Source organism: Gopherus flavomarginatus, chromosome 2 (assembly GCF_025201925.1).
Source record: "Gopherus flavomarginatus isolate rGopFla2 chromosome 2, rGopFla2.mat.asm, whole genome shotgun sequence".
Classification (NCBI taxonomy): domain Eukaryota; kingdom Metazoa; phylum Chordata; order Testudines; family Testudinidae; genus Gopherus; species Gopherus flavomarginatus.
The window spans coordinates 53,597,254-53,611,993 of NC_066618.1; positions in this window are offsets into that span (position 1 = coordinate 53,597,254).

Consider the following 14,740-nt stretch of genomic DNA (forward strand, 5'->3'; position numbering starts at 1 on the left):
GATATTAGTTACACAGGGAAATATTCAGGAGTTGAAGACTGATGATAAACTTGTGATCTGAGAGTTTTCAGGGTTACTTTTGGTAGAAATTTCTTCTTCACTTGTCTTTCTGCTTCTATTAACCAGTTATCCCCAGGCACAAGAAGACGTAATGACCCAATTTCCAAAAATGAGCTGTAATCACTAAAGAATTTTTTTCAAAGGCATTTGACAATAAAGTCTGAGAGCCTGATGGAAAAAACACTGACGAGGTCATCAGCCTCAAGGAGGTTGATACTCCAACATTCACTGTGACAAAAACAAATTACATATGTGGAAGCTTGCATCACTCAGGTCTATTGAGCAGAGATACCTTCTAGGCAAGATGGCTCTTATCACTAACTGTAGGGTTTCAATTCTGAACCTCATCTACTTGATGTAAGAGTTTAGGTGATTGAAACCTAAAATGGATCTCAGGTCTCCTGTGTCTTTTAGATCAGGAAATAGGTTGAAAAGCCTTCTAGTTCAGATAGCACAATCTCTCTTTATTATCACTGTTTTCCATTATAGACTTGATCTTAGAGGAAAGTAACCATGATCTTCTCTGAGAGGGAAGCAGTTGATATTGCTATTGTCAGTAGAGGAACTAGAAGAAAGTTTACAGCAAAGCTGATTTTGATTTAGGTAGATAAGAAACTCAAGAGATGAATGGAAATGTCTTTCCAGGACATCCAGTGCTGTCCTAAGAGCTGAGATTTCTTTATAGAGTTCCAGGCACTAAATAGAAAGAAAGGTTCAGTAGTTTCACCAATTTCAAGACTTTAAACAATAATTAACATTATTTTAATTGAGGTATCAATTGTAAAGAGCATGAGGCAAAAAGAGGTTCAATAACAGGATAGATATCAGTCATCCTTTTGTTTTCTGAAAATCACAATAACCTACAAAAATGTTCACCAGATGTGGAGCACATCCTGTTCACTGTTCTCCTCTGGAAAAACAAACAAACACACCTACATAAATTTGTTTGTTTGTCTATGTGCAAAAATAGGGATTGATCCATTCTCAAACACATGAGGGTTTCATCCATGCAGTAGTCATAAAACCCACTGAATATTTGATACAGTTAGAGAAATTGTATCCTCAACAGCAGCTGGTAACCAGGATGGTCAGCCATCAGAATGAAAGAAAACTATCTCAAAAAGAATAACAATACTGAAAGGCAGCTTTGGAGAGCTGACAGTGACCACAACAAGAAACCCTGCAGGACAACAGTTATGGTGGATGTAAGAAGGACACTGCAAAATAGGTATGTGACAGTAGAAAGTAAATATCAACAAACACAATGACCAAGTCCATGTTATAAAATTCACATCACACAGATCAGATGTGCTATATACAGAATGGAACACTAGACAAAAAGCTAATGATGATCTAAAAAAGTTACTTTCGCCTACATTAATTATTATGGTATCACACACACCTTTTGTCTTTTCACTTAACATGGACCTTTGAATTGAGCCTATCATTCGATATTTATCCCCTTGGGTTAGTAAGCACTACCCTGACTGATGCAGTTTAGGGTTCACTCATCTCAAAGGTAAAGAATCAAAGAAATAACTTTTTTTTCTAACATTGATCAAGGAACTCCATTAGTTCAATATTTAAAGTATTCAATATTTAAAGAAACAGTTTAGATTACCTTGCAGTGCTAGTTTTCACAATATTGAATTTTTTAGACACATCGGGGTTACCAGGCTTCCCCAGCACTTTAAAACAACCAAGCGCAGGAATTGCTTTCTCCATGTAAATCACTACAATTGTTCAGAATCTGTAGGCAGTACAGTATGGAAACAGCACAGGTAAATAGATTCAGGCAGAAATGACACAGTTGAACCAGTATCTAGCAGTTCAGTGAAGTGTGGCTGCTCTCCAGGGGTGCAAATGTCAACATAGCAAAGCAGTTCAAGAACAGGGTGACATGAACTGCAATTATCTTCACTCTGTGCAGTAACATCAGAGACAGTGACATAATGTACCTGATTTCCAAAGTGAAAACTCATTTCAGTATATTTCACTGTCCTAATTTTCTACAGTATCGATACTGGGTGTTTTTTAGGACATTGGGCATCCTATACAACTCACTATGTATAGCCTATAAACACACTGGAATCATGATTTTGGTCAGTTCAATGGAGAATATAGTAATGTGTGCAGGGCTTACTAGACATATGGTTTGTGCAGTTTTCAGTTTCGTAGGAAAGCTAAGAGATGGACCTCAGTTCATGGTTATGAAGTATGAGCTAATTCTGCAGTGGAAGAAAATATGCTCAAAATATTTTTCCATTTATGATCCTTATGCTCATGCAGAAAAAGAACATTTTAAAAGTTTTGAAAAGTCTGTTTGCAAACTGCCCATCTAAAACAAAGACCTGGAAATAATTTATCATAGCTTTCTTATGGAACTACCAAACAATCAGATATGCAACAACCCAGATGTCTACTGCAGAATAATTGCAAGGGAGGGTTATGCAGACCAAGTTTCGTGTCAGTGTGTTCTCCAAAAGACCAAACCTGTTATATAAAGAAAATAGGATAACACACCTCAGCACAAGAAAAAGTACAAAGCATAGTTTGAGGAAAGCAGGAGAAAAGGTAAGAAGAACAGCACAGATATATATTGGAACTCAAGGTAATCCATATTCTGGTGTGATTCTTTTGTGAATCCAGATCTGTGTTTGTTTAAAATAAAAAAGACAACAACTCACATTTTGAAAGTGAGTATGATTTTTGGTTTGAAATAACATAGCAAATCTATTGTGCTGTATACATACATAGAAAAGATCTCCATATACCAGTGCTCCATTTCACATTTTTTCAAGTATATCTTTGGGAATTTACCTATAGCTCTCTCCCTCTTTCTACAAAGTCCAAAATTATCATCTCTTAGTGGCCACTTTGGGAGGCATGTGTTTACGCTTTCTCTTCATTGCTATTGTAATAAGCATATTCAAGCTCACAGTGAAGAATGAAAAAATCGGACTGAACAACAACAAGCTTTGCTCAGCTTATTTGAAATACTGGTGAACAGTGCATTGCCACTCCAGATGAGATGAGATGGAATGCACATATCTGTTAAACTGCATGCTGCCATTGAGGGTTGTAAGTCTTTTCAATACATGAAACCTTTATGTTCTCCTAGTCACATTTCTCAGTATCTAGTATTCAAATACACTAAATCAGACAGTCACTTTAGCCTTTATACAGTACTATATAAACAAGCAGAACAAACAATCCTTTTATTTCTTTCTTTTTCACCTTTTAAATGTGTTGCTTCCTTCCTTCCTTCCTATCTTTAAACAGGGCCTGAGCTAAATAAACAAAATAGTAGTGTTGCATGTCAGTGATTTGTGTCATCATTTTTGTTTTATATTGAGCCAATCTATCAGCATTGTTATGTAATTATATAGTATTATATTATTCTGTAATTGTTTCCACCCTTCCTCCCATGTATTTGCAAATTTTAAAGCACAAGTTTCATCTAGTATCTATACCTCTGTCTCCTTTCAATATTGTTGTGCATTTTTCTACTGGGTTGAGGCTAATTGTGGGCTATAAAACCATCTCTCTGAGTTTCCGTTATATTGCAGAACATTGATGTCGTAGTGTTCAAAACTGATCCTTCTTATGCTTTGGGTTGAATTTTGAACTGTTTGCATCACTAGATTGGATTGGAACTTCAGTCCAAGCGAGTTAGGCCAATGGCTGTCATTTAAGGTTATACAGGTTGTTATTTATTTGGTTTTTTGATACATTTAGTCCTAAAACTGCAGTTTGACACATGGGCACTTTGGATAGATTTGTGTTCTGGTTGTTGTTTTTTGTTTGTTTGTTTTTAACAGTTCTTGCAAATCTTGCTCAACAAACTAGGTTCCAGCTCTGTGTTTTATGAACTGATGACGACCTGTTGTTTTATACCTTATTTTGTTTTACTGTATCAGTTATGCCAATAAATCTTAACTAAGCAATATCTATTACATGAATCATAGAATCATAAAACTGGAGGGACCTCGAGAGGTCATCTAGTTCAGTGCCCTGAACTCATGGCAGGACTACTTATCTAGGCCATTCCTGGCAGGTGTTTGTCCAACCTGCTCTTTAAAATCTCCAATGATGGAGATTTTACAATCTCACTAGGCAATTTATTCCAGTGCTTAACCACCCTTACAATTAGGAATTTTTTCCTAATGTCCATGCTAAACCTCCCTTCCTGCAATTTAAGCCCATTGCTTCTTGTCCTGTCCTCCGAGGTTAAGAAAAATAATTTTTCTTACTCCTCCTTGTAACAACCTTTTACATACTTAAAAACTGTTATCATATCCCCTCTCAGTCTTCTCTTTTCCAGACTATACAAACCCATTTTTTTCAATCTTCCCTCATAGTTCATGTTTTCTAGACCTTTAAGCATTTTTGTTGCTCTTCTCTGGACTCTCTCCAATTTGTCCACATCCTTCCTGAAATGTGGCACCCAGAACTGGACACAATATTAGCGCTGAAGCCTAATCAGAGCAGAGTAGAGCGGAAGAATTACTTCTTGTGTCTTGCTTACAACACTCCTACTAATACATGAGAGAGGGGGAGTACAAGGAAAGAACTTCAGGGGATTCTGGATTTAATTATAGGGTCTTTAATATAATTAATTGAGGAGCTAATTTAGAGAAGAATTATTCTGACGGAACAGGTCCTGAATTGAATTATGAATTAGAGTACAGTTCCAGCAGCAAAGAATCCTGTGGCACCTTATAGACTAACAGACGTTTTGGAGCATGAGCTTTCATGGGTGAATACCCACTTCGTCCAGTGAAGTGGGTATTCACCCACAAAAGCTCATGCTCCGAAACATCTGTTAGTCTATAAGGTGCCACAGGATTCTTTGCTGCTTTTACAGATCCAAACTAAAACGGCTACCCCTCTGATACTTGAGTACAGTTCCAGTTAGGGATTCTGAGTTAGAGTAGAGAGTGAAAAGGGAGTTCAAACTGTTCCAGTGGAACTGGGGCCTTGTGATTTTTTTTTAAATGCTTGCTCTTTTCTTCCATCTTGGGGCTTTAGTCTTCTCTGTAACAGTTCCCTTCACTTGACCTTGATTGACTTTATTTGCATACCTGAACATGCAGATAAAGCTCATTGGTTTCAACTGGTATAGCTCTGAGTTTCACAGACATATTATAACCTTTCACCTGGTTTCTCTCAGAGTTTCACAGGGATATTGGCCACATCTTTCACCCACTTCATTTGTAAAGCTTTGGTGGGTGAATTCTTATAGGCAAGTGTGATTTCCATCATGAATACCTACATGCACAAGAATGGCACTCAAAATCTCCTTTACAGCGTGTATACCTGCCCCTAAATCAGAAAGATAGAACTAACTTCTGTCCTCTTATTCCCCTCTAGATATGCTGATCCAGCATCAGTGTGAGCAGGGTACAACTCTAACTCTCACCTATTACACTTGGTCCTGCATCAGGCATTGGGAATGAGAAAGATGCACTGATTTAATACCTTAATTCCTGCATCTGTGCTTTTTATCTCCAGAGAGAACTCAGCATTTAAGGAGATAACATAATAGGGTACCCAGGCCTGTAGAGCTGCCAAATTGCTGATATCACCATGCTGCCACTGACTACCCATGGTTCCTGATTGACTCCCTATTATCCCCACCCTATATAAACCCAAGGGGCATTCCAGGAAGTCTCTAGACAACAAATCAGCTGTCTTGTATCTGCCATGACTATGCCTGCTCCTGAACTCAGATTGATTAGGACTCTGCCTTTTGATTCAGACCTTGAAAATTGACTCTGACTCTGAACCTTGGCATCATCCCTGGCCTGGAACCTGACTATGAGTTCCTCTGTTACTCCCAGCTTCAGGTTTGTCTCTGCTCTGACCCTTGGTCCCAACTTCCCTTGTTGGGATCCTAACAGTCAAGATGAAGGAAGATTCCAAGGGCTGTAGGAGTGAGGCTAGATATGGATAGAATCAGAACCACTACATATAGGAATAAAGGATGGATAAAAGTAGTAGCATGATCCTGAGACACAGAAATGTTTATCCCCTTTATTGGTTATACTTGTTAAAAATTTACAACCCTCTGTAATGCATCTTCTGCAAAAGAAAACCTCTGCAAAAGAATACACATAATAACATATCCATAATGTTAATTATAAATTGCTCTTCTTGAGTCTGATAATCTCCTTTTATGGAAACACCTAGTAGATACTTCATGAGGTTCACCTCGGCTTAGTGGGGAAATACAGCTGTAACCCCATAGATCAAGGCTTGTATCATGGGCCCTTCCTCAATTACCTTCCCCATTTGAAATTGTGATTCTCTGAGCAGATGTTCCACAGGCGATCTCCACTATGTGTGGATCTTATCCCTTTCTTCAGCTGGACTGAAGGTGTACAAGAAAAGATAACACTTTTTAGAGCTTTTTGCAGCAGCTATGAGGGAGGAGGAAGGGGAATAAAAGCTAATAATGTTGACAAGAATAAGGCTGAGGTGTTTTGGGTCTATTTTGCTTCAATCTTTCATTAAAAAGGTTAATGGTGACCAGATACTTAACACAATTAATATTCCCCACCAGTGGGAACACAAATCAAACTAGGGAAAAAACACATTAAAGAATATTTAGATAAGTTACATGTATTCAAGTCAGCAGGGCCTGATGAAATTCATCTTAGGGTACTTAAGGACCTAGTTGAGGTAATCTCAGAACCAACAGCAATTGTCTTTAAGAACTCATGAAGGATGGGTGAGTTCCCAAGGACTTGCCAAGAACAAACATACTATCTATCTTTAAAAAGCAGGGCAAAGAGGACCCAGTGAATTATAGACCAGTCAGCCTGACTTCAATACCTGGAAAGATATTAGAACATATTATTAAACAATCAATTTGTAAGTACCTGGAGGATAATAGATTTATAAGGAATAGCCAGAATGGGGAACAGGGAATTCAATAAAGATAAGTGCAAAGTACTTCACTTAGGAAGGAAAAAGCAAATTCACAGTTACAGAATGGGGAATAACTGGCTAGGTTCTAGCTAAAAAGACTAATATCATCTGGCATGTATTAACAGGAGTGTCATAGGTAAGACATAGGAGGTAACTGTCCTCTTCTATGCAGCACTAGTGAAGCTTCAGCTGGAGAACTGTGTTGAGTTCCACTTTAAGAAATGTGTGGAAAATTGAAGAGTCCAGAGAACAGTAACAAAAATAATAAAAATTTTAGAAAACCTTTCTTACAAGTCAAGGTTAAAAAAACTGGACAAGTTTAGTCACAAGAAGAGAAGGCTAATGGGGCGGGGGGACCTGATAGGAGTCTTCAAACAGGTTAAGGGCTGTTATAAAGAGGCCTGTAAAAAATTGTTCTCCATGGCCACTGAAAGGAGGAGAAGTAGTAATGATTTTAAAGTTCAGCAAAGGAGATTTATATTAGACAGCTTTTCCTAATTATGAGGGTAGTAAAGCTCTGGAACAGGCTTCCAAGGGAGGTTGTGGAATCACCATCATTGGAGGTTTTTAAGAACAGATTGGACAAACACCTGCCAGGGATGGTCTGGATGTTGTTGACCTTGCCTCTATGCAGGGGGCTGAACAAGATGACCTCTCAAGGTCCCTTCCAATGCGCCATTTATCTGATTCTGTGAATTGTCAGGTCAAGAGGGGAACTTCCCACATAAGCGGGATGCTCCTCTTCCTACTTCTGCTATATCCCCTCCCATTCTGGATACTTCTAAACTTACCCCAAGGAGAAGGGAGTCTACAGACTTGGGGATGGGACAGCATGCAGCACAGCTGCTGCTCCTCCTTCTAAGCCCTCTGTCCAGTTAACGGCCTTCTTTAAATGCAAGCAAAGGGAAGCGCATGGCCCTCTATTCTAATCACATCACATCACTTGGTTGAGAAAGAAATTTGGTCCCCAAATTGCTTTAAGTGCCTCAAGACGTCAAAACAAGCGCAAAGAAAAACAGATGCCATAAAAGCCTGGCAGTCATCAGAAGCACTGTGAAAAGATAAAGTAACAAGTGTACTGTACTCCTTCATGCATTAGCTTTGACAAAGGATTTCTTATCTACAGGAAGTCTGTGGGATCTATATTTAAAGGTCATTGTCTCCTTTAGTTCAGATTTAGAGTACCTGCAACACTTCACTGAACTTTACTGTACAGAGCAGGTAAAAATGGAAAAAAAAATCAGTATGCATGATTAAATAAAAGGAAACTGTTAGATGCAGTATTTTTTTCCAGTGTAGTTGGAAATTAGTAATTTTCACCTGGCAGTTGTTTTTTATGAACATGACAACCTCAAGCAAATGATAACTGATGGTATTCATTCCTACTGCTGGACATGTAATCACAGGGGCTAGAAATTTTTTCCATTGCATTATTCTGAATGAAGAATTTGAATGAGTGTTTCCATTTATATCTGGTAAGTACTGTTTCAAAGAGAGCTCCCCCACTCCAGCTTTGCAATTCACCCACATCAAACTAAAAATAAAAGAAAGGCATGCTGTTCTTTTAAATCACATCGTGAGACTCGGCTAACTCCCATTGCTATTTCACTTTAACACATGTAATTATGCTTTTCAACTGCCCTTTGACTTTCAGTGGACCAAGGGCAGTCCTGCGTGGAAATGAACTTAATTAATTCAGCTATTGGAATGTAGTCTCAGCCATAGCGTGGCAGCTTGTTTCCATTGGCTGATGCTGCTAGCTGTAAACTGTTAGCAGATCTTTTTCGCCTTTCGAGATTGCTCCTGCTCAGGTGGTTTTCGCCCCGCTGTCACGTCTTTGGAAATGGATAAATTGGATTGAAGAATGAGCCCAAGCCTTCACTCAGAACTGAAATTAAGCGCACAAGAAAACCAATGGACTTTTCAGGAGTAAGTACCAAAATCTGCACAAGTATCAAACTAGTCAAATGGTGAGTGCAATTGTTCATTCCCAAAAATTCAGCGAAGCAGTTCAGGGCTTTAGCACGCACGCACACACACACACGTACGTCTGCCTTTGCTAAGTGCAGGTGCAAATTTGTGCTTATGCACAAATGGAGAATAAGGATTGACAATCCATCCCTGTATCTGGTCTAATAGTAACACTATATCTCTATATCCCTGTCTAATAGTTACACTGTATTGCTTGCACAACAGGGACTCCAACTATTAGGAGAACATGGCATATTGGGGAATAGCAGGATATTTTTAATCCTCAAATTCAGCTCATTTTTATGAGACCTCTCTGCCCTTTTGGCTGCAGTGATTGTTATCAAAATGGGGATTACTGCACTGAGTGGGTGAAAAGAAGAATAAAACAGAATTTTAGGTTAAGAACCTAAATCTCATCCCAGTGACATAGTGAGAATCCTCAATGCTATTTACCTTCAATAGGAGTCAAGAATCATAGAATCTTAGGACTGGAAAGGACCTAGAGAGGTCTTCTAGTCCAGTCCCCTGCACTCATGGCAGGACTAAGTATTATCTAGGCCATTCTTGACAGGTGTTTGTCTAACCTGCTCTTAAATATTTCCAGTGATGGAGATTCCACCATCTCCCTAGGCAGTTTATTCTCAACACCTCCTAATATCACACCCAAAGTTTGCTTATACTAAGGTTGGGTGAACAGATACGGACTTTTACAAGTGTCTTGAATCAAACGAAATCAGTATTGCAACTCATTATTGGTGATTTTATCGTGAGTCTAGCACAGGGATTGTCCACCTTTGGCACATGACCCACCAGGGTAAGCACCCTGGCGGGCCAGGACAGTTTGTTTACCTGCCAAGTCTGCAGGTTCGGCCAATCACGGCTCCCACTGGCTGCAGTTCACCCCTCCAGGCCAATGGGAGCTGCGGGAAGCAGCGACCAGCACATGCCTCAGTCTACTCCGCTTCCCACAGCCCCCATTGGCCTGGAGCAGCGAACCGCAGCCAGTAGGAGCCGCGATCAGCCAAACCTGTGGACACAGCAGGTAAACAAACCGGCCTGGCCCGCCAGGGTGCTTATCCTGGCGGGCCACGTGCCAAAGGTTGCTGATCCCTTATAGCAATATGGGAGCAATTTGGGAGTAATTTGTTTCAGGAAACCATGATAAAAGACTGCCAAATCATGAATTGTCCTCTTTTTAAAGTAGTCACCATCTCCAGTTACTGTTAATGGGACCGAAGCCTGCAAGATGGTCACCATTTCTCTACAATCTATCTACTTGTGGGAGAGAGGCTCCCCTTAACAAAGTTGGCTGCCACCTCCCACTGTTTTCAAGAGAATGAAGACATGCCCACGAGCAAAATGGTTCCCATGCTATGGTTCATAGGCCAAGACAAAACACAGTGTCTGTATGGAGTCACTATGAAAGGTGGATGGGGAGAACGTGGAAGCAGGAGGCAGATATAGGAGTTGCAGGGGAGCAGGAAGGAAGGTGGGGAAGGGATTGAGGGGGTTTGGAGCAGGTCAAGGCAGGTCAGCATGGTAATCATTTGCCATGGGGTAAGGGGGACCCTCCAAACCTTTGTTTGCCCTCCTCAGACTTCTCATAGGTCTATATGCTCTATTTTTTGTCCCTTTCCAGAGTTTTAAGGATACAATATAATTGTGTATAAAGTTCTATATGCTGACAGACCCCCCCTCCATATTTCTGAAATGATGCTCCTGCAGGTTGGGGGGAGGGGTCTGGAGCAAAGGGAGGTGGGGAAGTGGGGGATGGCGTGCTTCCCAGTTTCAGGCCAAGAAGTCAGAGGAGGAGTCATGAGTACGTTGCTTCTTGCAAAAGACTAAATCGATCCCATGTCAGTTTTAGTGTGACATTATCACTTATATGAATGATTGATATTAAAATTCATTATGTATATCTCATCAACACTAAAAAGTAATATAAGCTCTATATATGTGTGCAAATCATGATTCATTAATTAGGTCAGTGGTTTTCAAACTATTTACCATCAAGGCTTTTCTTTTATCAGTGGAAATATATTAGAAAGAGAGAGAGTCACGAAAGCAATATGAAATGGATTGCAGTTTTCCCACTTTAAGGGTGAGGGGAAAGTAACTGATGTCTCCATGTGACCAGCCAGTGGGAGGTATGCATTAGCTTGCAGAGGAATAGGAAAGGTTAATCCAAATTTAAAGCATGAGAGAGTATTCTCGTGACATTTCAAACCTGGCCCAAATCAGGAAGCATTAGGAATCCAATGAGAGAGATTGTTTTCATTAAATTACTTGTCCAGTTTCCAGTCTGCAGAGTTTGGATGAGTATCAATATTTTTTAGGGTTTATCTGAAATGAATAAACCCCCAAAACCTTTAGGTTTCTTCCATCTCTATTGTACAATATAATATAATTTGTGCAATGCTTTTTTGATTTCTAAAAGTAGCTATTGTGTATTCAGCAGAGTTTAGAAAAATATGGAAATATTCTACTGCATTTTATATTCTGTAGCCATATCTAACACTTTTAGCTGAAGGGGCAACCTCAAGGATTTCATGAACACTTAATGGTTCTCTGTGATTTGGATGTGTTAGGATAGCTGAATGTTCCTCAGTTCCAACTGTAATTAGGTTGCTGTTCTAATGCAGAATAATTAATGTAACACAGAGACCAAAAAAACCCACACAGAAAACTTATTAAGTTTCCACTGAATTAGTCATTTTGAAATGAAGTGTTCTTGCCAAATGACTGCCTTTTCTAGATAAAAAAAAAAAGGCCAACATTTAGGACGGCCATCTAAGTCAAGGACAGTGAAAAGCAAGTAACATTCGATAACATGAATTCAGACTTCAAAGGGTTATCCTGAGCTAGTTCACTGACAGAGAATTATCCAAGCAAGGGTCAGGCACTCATTAAACCTTATCTGAAGCCAAAGTTATATGTTATGGTTTATTGCCTCAGGTACCAATTAATAAAGAATTAAAGAAATGAAAAAACCAGCGATTCATACCTTTGCCAGGAGAACACTCATACTTCAACTTAATGCTAAAACATTAATAGTCATTTTAGTCATGTAGTATTTTATTAGGCACTTAACTCTGTGGGTTTTATCAAAAGATATATGACATTCATTTTTAACAAAATGCTGAGGAGATTTGGGGAACATTTACTCAAAATCTAATAAAGTAGATTTGAGAGAGATTTTCAAACGGAAGCCTTAAACATGGGCATCAATTATTAATGAAGAAGAAATGCTTAATAATAGGAGTCTGGGTAGAGGCCGTAAAGAAGTTTTGAAATATCACTGTGATATCAAGGGCAAGTGTCTTCTAAGAAGCAGCAACAGGAAACAGTAAGAGCTGTAACTGTGTACTACGCGGCACTAATGCAAAGAGGGGCTCTCCAATGCTTATTGTTATTATCATGTGCATTTCATTTGTTTTACATCATCTAGATATTTTTCCTCAGTATTCAGAGAGTTAAATGCTTCAGTCACACACGCATAACTGCCTGCAAAACCTTAGAAATATACTTATTTTCTTCAATTGCAGATGCTCCAAATCGTTTAGGGCCCTGAATGGATGCCCTTTAGCATACTAAGCTGAAAACATGTTTGCACCTGCAGGTGCCAACAGTGTTGCACCTGTGACAGGGTACTTTCTATTGTCCTCATTACTTATCACATGAAGGGCTGAAAAACACAGGGGTTCCAATGAAATGGAAATGGCAAAGCTAATTTCAGCCAGACTGCAGAAAGTGAGACTGCAGATGACCTCCTCGGTCAAGTAAAAAATGACTTCCCTGGCATCAGCAAGACACAAGCACTGTATGAAAAAAATTATTTTGATAATTGAGTTTGCTAGTCTGTGCATGAGTAAAGATGGATACTTCTGCTATTTTCTGTCAGTTATCGGGTAGCTGGATTTTTAAGCCTCTACAGTTGTTTCCCACTTGCTCCCACAACAGAGAGACTATTCCCGTCATTGTACAGATTGTCTTTGTGAGACCCTGTCATTGGCAAAGTCTTGTCATGTGGCAATTCCATACGTCTCAACACTAGATATGTAGCTAAAAGCATCTGTCTTCTTGTCCACCTTTGTAAGGGTTCATAGACCTTAATAAAGTAATTGGTACATTCTCATCACTGTTTGGTTATTTGTTCTCTGTTCTGTTATGTGGCCCAGACAGTCTCTAACATGGTTTGGCCAGCTCTTTCTTTGGAATTTCTTGCAACCTTTTTCCTGCTATACTCCATAGATTCATCTGCTGTTGGCAAATAAAGTAATTAGGGTCTGCTCAAAAACCTGTTAAAGCAGTTGGAGTCTTCTATGGGCTTTTGGATCAGGTACTTAAGCTTTATTTAGACAAATCCCATAGTATTACATAGTATAGGGCCATTTCTCAGATGAATAACATATTGTGCCAGGCATGAGCTAACATTTAAATAGTAAATAGTGCTCTCTCTTTTTTTTTTTTTGATACTCTCAGACTACTTTACAAACATTTACTATTTCCTAATTGAAGCAGGTGCCATTGTACCCATTTTTAGGATGAGGAAACTAAGGCATAGAGATTTTAAATGACTAGTTATGGCCACATAGTGAATTGGCGACAAAGCCAGGAATTAGAATCCTTGAGTCCTAATTCCTAGTCCTTTGAGCTAACCAGTAATCAGCTTCCCTCAGCTATTCACCGTTATACTGGATAACAAAAAGTACACCATCATTTCTTTTTTAAATGGCTGCATCCAAGGGTTTAAGGCCGCAATTCAGCAAGGAATTTAAGTATGTGCCTATCTTTAAACATGTAAGATTACTCAAATACTTAAAGTTATTAGTCACACTGTTTATATTCAGAGCTGAAGACCAGAAAGGATCTATATGATCATTTGGCCTCATTCATAACAAAGTCCATAGAAATTTCATGCATCATTTCCTGCACTGATCCCAGTAACCTGTGGATAGAATTAGAACATATCCTTTGAGGAAAGCATCCAGTCCTGATCCAAAGACTCCAAGTGATGGCGCATCTACCACATCCCAGCTGTTCCAATGTTTAATTACCCTCACAGTTAAAAGTTTTGCATCTTATTTCCGGTTTGAATTTTTCTCACTTCAGTTTCCAACCACTGGGACTCATTATGCCTTCTTCTGCTAGAACTGGTGTCAAATGGTATCAATTTGATAAATAATATGGATGTATGTCCTCAACCACCTTTTCAGGCAGGAGGTGCCCAACACTTGTACAACAGAGACTAATAACTGGAATCAAAATTCTGTTTTCATTAGTTCCTGCATATTTGTATTTCTCTCATCCTGAGCAAATTTGATGTTGCCATCTTTGCATAGTTTCGTCTTTCTTGAGAGTAGAGAAAGGCCTCGGGATGTGATGTACTTTCTCAAGCATTGTGCATAATAAGCCTCTTTTAAAAGCTTTTGTTTATTCATTGAACTAGAAAGCCTCACCAGTTTTGTATTTGTAAACTTAGGTTTTGTATTTTCAGAGATACTAAACAACAGGAAAGAAATATACTTTTAAAGTGACTAGCTAATTATTATATGTTATCCTTTAGAAGCAAGTTTAAATATTTCTCTTTCAGTTTGTACAATAAGGAGCTATTTTAAAAAGTTTGCAGGGTGCCTGCCACTTCTTTCCTTCTGTAGGAGGAAAATATATAGAAATATATGCCAAGCCTTATTCTCTTCCAAATGCTAAAGTGAACGGATGTCAAATCAAATCTCTCACAGAAGCAGAAATGCAGCTGCAGGTATTATGTTTGGAA